Below are 6652 nucleotides of genomic sequence, written 5' to 3'. Positions count from 1 at the left end.
TACCGGGAAGACTACGCAAGTTGGAACAAGAACAAGGCCCACGTCTACCGAGGAACCGCAGTCTCAGGTACATTATACCACCGGCGATACAGAACAGGAGACTGCGGCAACATCGACCATTTCTAAAGGAAAAGACCATCGTGAACTGCGCAAACGCGAAGGATGGAGCATGCGCAAACGGGAGCAACAAGAACTACAAAGCCCAGCTACCACTGCAACTGAAAGTGATAGTGAATCGGAGGGAGAGTCAAATCTTCTGGAAAGATCAGATGAAAAAGGAGTTAAAAGTCCTTCTAGAAATATAGAAAAGACTTTGAGGCAAATAATGCGTAAATTAGACACATTAAAAGTAATTAAAAATAATCAAAAAATACAAAAAAAAATGACCAATATGGAGATTATGCTTGATAAAATGACAAAGAGACAGGAAAAAATGGAAAAAAGAATTACGGACTTGGAAACTACAACGGAAGACATGGTTGAAAGAATGGACAAAATGGAAAATGAAAATACTGCTTGGACATCAGAAAGAAAACAATTTATGGAAAAAATTGATAAGCTTGAAAATTTCAGTAGACGAAATAATATTAAAATTGTTGGACTTAAAGAAGATATAGAAGGAGAAGATCCAATAAATTTTTTTCAAAAATGGATCCCTAAAAAATTGGAAATGGAAAGAGAAACTCCAATTGAGATTGAAAGGGCGCATAGATCTTTAAGGTCAAGACCTCGAGCTGATCAAAACCCATGATCAATTTTGATAAAATGCTTATGATACCAAGACAAAGAAAAGATCCTGAAGGCCGCTGCCCAAAGTGCCAAAAATAGAAACGGGCCACTGATGATAGCAGGGAAACCAATTCTTTTTTATCCTGATATAAGTTACAACCTGTTGAAGAGAAAGAAGGAATTTAACCCAGCGAAAAAAGCCTTATGGGAAAAGGGTTATAAATTTACAATGCGTCATCCAGCAACACTGATAATTTTTTTGGAGGAGGGAAAATTTTTTTTTTCCGATTATCGAAAAGCGGACGAGTTTGTACAAGAACTTCCATCTATTCGCTAATTACACATAGAGGCTTCCAAACGTAATGGATTAAAGATGAAGATAGACCCAACGAACAGAAGTGATGGACATTTATGGATATTATAGAAGAGAAAAGCAAAATTTTAGAAATACTAAATGAGAATAGTATTTTTTTTTCTCTTCTTATACATATACTTTTTTATGTTGCGGGGGGGCTGGGGAGCTTTGGATCGGTTACTGCGGGATTCACGTGTGTAATCATGGCAATTGCCATGACCTGTACAGCAGAGGGGGGTAATGTTGTGTTTTTTTTCCACAACATTAGTAGGGGGGTATTTTGTTTTTTTTCTTTATATTTTAATTTTCTTCTATCTTTTTGCCTGGATGATTGGTGGGGACACACATAGCAACATGGAGATTTTTATAAAGATTTCCCAGGATACCACAAAAGTTGAAAGATTAGGTATTATTATAGATTGGAGTAATATAATGAACAAAATAATGACTAATCTACTAAATTTTTTAAGTTTTAATGTTAATGGGCTTAATGGGCCAGTAAAAAGAAAAATAATTTTAACATATATTAAAAAAATGAGAACTCCATGGAGCATGTGGGGATCTTCCAATATCCAGGCATTCCCTTTTTTTTTCTTTCTTATTTTTTTAATAGGGATGTTAGGGGGGAGGGGTTAAGGGGAGGGGGGCTGGGTAACACATTTTTTTTCATACACATTTATTCTGTAACTATTTGAAAACAATAAAAAAAAGTTTAAAAAAAAAGATTCTTTTTACATTCTTTATATTCCTCGAGCACCTCATTTGCTCATAGGGCAGGCCCTTACTAACCTTTTACTAACTTGATATTTTTTGAGGTACTGATGAAGGTGATTGATAAAGATAGACCTGTAGGTATTGTCTACATTGATTTTCTTAAGGCAATTGACAAGGTCAGAAGATTAAGATGCATAGGATCCATGCTGAATTGGCCACTTGGATTCAGAATTGGCTTGTCCTAGAAAAACAAAGAACGGTGTTCAATAAGACTTACTCTGGCTGGAAGTCTTGGATTGGTTGTGTTCTGCAGGGATCCTCCCTGAGACTCACACTAGGAAATCACAGAAAAGATCCTTGCAGAATGCCAGTAGCTGTGCACCTACAGGCAGAATACATGCTATCTACACTCTGCCTTCTATGGAAGCCAAATCTGAATCCACAGACATGAGAAAATCTGCAATGTCAGGTTTCCCTGTATCGCATGCCTTTTACTTTCTGGATTAGCCTAACATTGGGAACTTGGTCAAATGTCTTACTAAAATCCATCTACACCACATCTACCACTCTACCTGCATCAATTTGATTTACCTCTTCCTCAAAAATGTCATCCAGGATCATGAAACATGTCATGTCCCTTAAAAGGCCATTCTGATGATCCCTAATAATACCGTAAGAGCATAACACATAGCAGCAGAATTTGGCCACTTGGACCATCAAGTCGGCCCCATTTCATCATGGCTGATCAACGTTTCCTCCTGGCCCCAATCTCCTGCCTTCTTCCTGTATCCTTTCATGCCTGCCAATCAAAAACCTATGGACCTCTAACTTAAATATATATGAAAATTTGGATTCCACAGCATCTTACAGCAATGAATTCAACGCTCTCTGGCTAACTAAATTCTTCCTAATTTCCATTCTAAGAGAATGACCTTCTATTCTGAGGTTGTGTCCTCCGGTCCTAGCCACTCCCACCATAGGAAACATCTCTGCATCTACTCTGTCAAGGCCCTTCAATAGTTGATTGGGTGGAAATGATGTGTTGGTGTGTTTAGTAGTTGGAGGGATTAAATTCTAAACCATGAGATAATGTTACAGCTCTATAAAAAAAAAGTTGAATTTCCCCATGGGGATGAATAAAGTATCTATCTATCTATCTATCTAAAACTCTGGTTAGACCACACTTGGAGCATTAGGTTTAGTTCAGGTCACCTCATTATAGGAAGGATGTGAAGGTGCAGAGCAGATTTACTAGGATGCTGCTTAGATTAAAGGATGTCCTATGATGAAAGGTTGAAGAGGCTGTTGATTTTCTCATTGGAGCAAAAAGGGTGAGAAAGACAACGATAGAGGTATATAAGATTGTAAGAGGCTTGGATGAAAAGGACAGATGGCACCTTTCTCTCAGGGATGCAATGGCTAATACCAGAGGAAATCCTTTTAGGGTGAGTGGAGGAAGGTTCAGGAGATGGGTCAGAGGAGTTTTTTTTTGCACAGAGGATGCAATCACCCCAGGACGGGTGATTGAGACAGCCACATTAGGAATGTTTAAATGATTCTTTGATGGACACATGGATGAAAGAAAAATGGAGGGTGTGTAGAAGCAAGGTTACAATGGATTATGGAGAAGATCAACATAATATCATAGCTTGAGGAGTTTATACTGTGCTATGCAATTCTGTGTTTTGATATACAGTATCAAAGCATGTCAAGCAAAGAAGTTGTGGCTTTAGTGTTCCTATGGTGCTTCAGAACCAGCATTCTATTAATGTAATGACTTCTAGGGATAACAGATTTTGTCTAAAGCCATGCAAGCTCTTGGATTTGACCTATGGGATACATTGCATTGAAAGAAAAATACTTTTAATTCTATATTTTTCTCTAACTTTCACCCTGGTGTAAACACAGTGGCCACTTTCTCAGGAACCTCCTGTACCTAAAAAAGTGGCCACTGAGTGTATGATCATTGTCTTCAAGATTCAATGTGTTGTGCATTGAGAGATGCTCTTCTGCAAACCACTGTTGTATAGCATGGTTACTTGAATTATTGTCACCTTTCTGTCAGCTTGAACCAGTTTGACCATTCCCCTCTGACTGTTCTCATGAACAAAGAAAGCATTTTCATCCACAGAACTGCCCTGTACTGGATTTTTATTTGTTTATCGCACCATTCTCTGTAAACTCTAGAGAGCACTGTGCATGAAAATCATAGGAGCTCAGCAGTTTCGGAGATACTCAAAAGAACACCAACAATCATTCCCCAGTCAAAGTCACTTAGATCACCTTTCTTCTCTATCCTGATGTTTGGTCTGAATAGTAGCTGAGCCCCTTGACCATGTGTGCATGCTTTTATGCACTGAGTTGCTGCTAGATGATAGACTGATTAGTTATTTGCATTAACAAGTAGTTGTATAGGTGTATCTGATAAAGTGGCCATTGAGTAGAAATGAAAAAATTTCACAGTCCCATTGGATTACCATGACTGTAGTGCCGAGCTAGTACACACAATAATGTTTTTCACATTATCTATGGCATGTAATTATGTGAGGGTGCAGCTTGGGGTAAATCTTGCTAGTTTTAGACCATAAGACCATAAGACAAGAGAGTAGAAGTCAGCCATTCGGCCCATCGAGTCTGCTCTGCCATTTCATCATGAGCTGATCCAATCTCCCCTTTAGTCCCATTCCCCCGCCTTCTCACCATAACCTTTGATGCCCTGACTACTCAGATACCTATCAATCTCTGCGTTAAATACACCCAGTGGCCTGGCCTCCACTGCCGCCCGTGGCAACAAATTCCACAGATTTACCACCCTCTGGCTAAAAAAATTTTTTTGTATCTCTGTTCCGAATGGGTGCCCTGCAATCCTCAAGTCATGTCCTCTCGTATTAGACTCCCCCACCATGTGAAACAACTTTGCCACATCCACTCTGTCCATGCCTTTCAACATTCGAAATGTTTCTATGAGGACCCCCCTCATTCTTCTAAACTCCAAGGAGTACAGTCCAAGAGTGGTCAAACGTTCCTCATATGTTAACCTTCTCATTCCTGGAATCATTCTAGTGAATCTTTGAACCCTCTCCAATGTCAGCACATCCTTTCTTAAATAAGGAGTCCAAAACTGCACACAGAATTCCAAGAGAGGTCTTACCAGTGCCTTATAGAGCCACAGCATCACATCCCTGCTCCTATACTCTATTCCTCTAGAAATGAATGTCGACATTGCATTCGCCTTCTTCACCACCGACTCAACCTGGAGGTTAACCTTAAGGGTATCCTGCATGAGAACTCCCAAGTCCCGTTGCATCTCAGAACTTTGAATTCTCTCCCTATTTAAATAATAGTCTACCCGTTTATTTCTTCTACCAAAGTGCATGACCATACACTTTCTGACATTGTAATTCATTTGCCACTTCTTTGCCCATTCCCCCAATCTATCAAAGTCTCTCTGCAGACTCTCTGTTTCCTCAGCACTACCGGCCCCTCCACCTATCTTTGTATCATCAGTAAACTTAGCCACAAAGCCATCTATTCCATAATCCAAATCGTTGATATACAACGTAAAAAGAAGCGGCCCCAACACGGACCCCTGCAGAAAACCACTGGTAACCGGCAGCCAACCAGAATGGGATCCCTTTATTCCCACTCTCTGTTTCCTGCCAATCAACCAAGGCTCTATCCACATATGTAACTTTTCTGTGATTTTGTTTGAAGTTGTGTCTGTCAGTCTTCAACACGAATTGCTTCCTGTGCAATCTATAGTGGAAGTCATTTTAAAGGTTGCAGGAAGCTATGACTGTCATAAGGTGGGTGCTGGGAGCAAACCCAAATGCAAGACACAGACACTGAAGTACTAGGAACTGGACTGGACTAGTGTTAGGGACAGGACAGGACACAGACTAGGTGCTGGGACAGGAACACAGACTTGGGCTAGGAAAGCGGGACCTGGACAACGAACTGGGAACTAGGAGCCTGGGCTTGGACGCTGAGCCAGAGACTGGACAAAGACACAGAACCTGGGTCTTGACTCGGGCTCGGACCCCAGAACTAGGACTGGACATGGATTGGTTCTTTGAGGCTTGGCTGCAGGACTAGACATTAAACTCCTGCACAGAATGAGGCACATGGACAGGACAAGAACTCGAAGCCTTGACTCGATCTTTGGGCACCTGAACACGGAGCCCTGGTCCTGAGGGAGATGTGAACACAGGGACATGGAACACAGAGCCAGGACCCCTCCTTAGGAATAGGACTTGGGGCCGGGGGCTCTACACAGAGTCAGGACCCCTCCTGGGGAGCAGGACGTAGGGCCAGGACTTGTACACAGAACACAGAGAGATGGTTCCCAACACAGGTAGCAGCAAACAGCCAGACATACCTAGCAAAGGCATGGACAGTTCTAAACAACGATAGACAGTTCCTTATCAAGACACAACAAGATTCTGGTCTTGCTCCAGCTGTAGAACTTGACAGCAAAGGCAAGGACACAAGCAAAGACTTCAGGGGGGGCAGGGAAGGGAACAGTCTAACAAATGAAGCTGACCCCAGGAGCTATTTATGTAGCCAGCCCAAAATGAGAATCAGGTGCCTCAATTAGAGCACCCAACAGAACAAGGGAAAACCGGAAAACCTGGAATAAGGAGTGATGGACCAGACTGTGAACCGGAATGCGTTCTTCACAGACCGGATCATGACAATGACAGTATGAAAGATATTGGGCCAGGCAGATTTTCAAGTATAACTCTGAATGGTATAGAGAGAAAGAAGGAGGAGCTCAGTATGCAGTGGAACAGGAATCCACATATATCTCTACTGAAGTTATAATAATTGAACACATCCCCTGGCATAGATTTC

The sequence above is a fragment of the Hemitrygon akajei genome, chromosome 16 (genome assembly GCF_048418815.1).
Source record: "Hemitrygon akajei chromosome 16, sHemAka1.3, whole genome shotgun sequence".
NCBI classification, from domain to species: Eukaryota; Metazoa; Chordata; class Chondrichthyes; order Myliobatiformes; family Dasyatidae; genus Hemitrygon; species Hemitrygon akajei.
The sequence above is the reverse complement of the archived record's forward strand: the minus strand, read 5'-3'. Positions refer to the sequence as shown.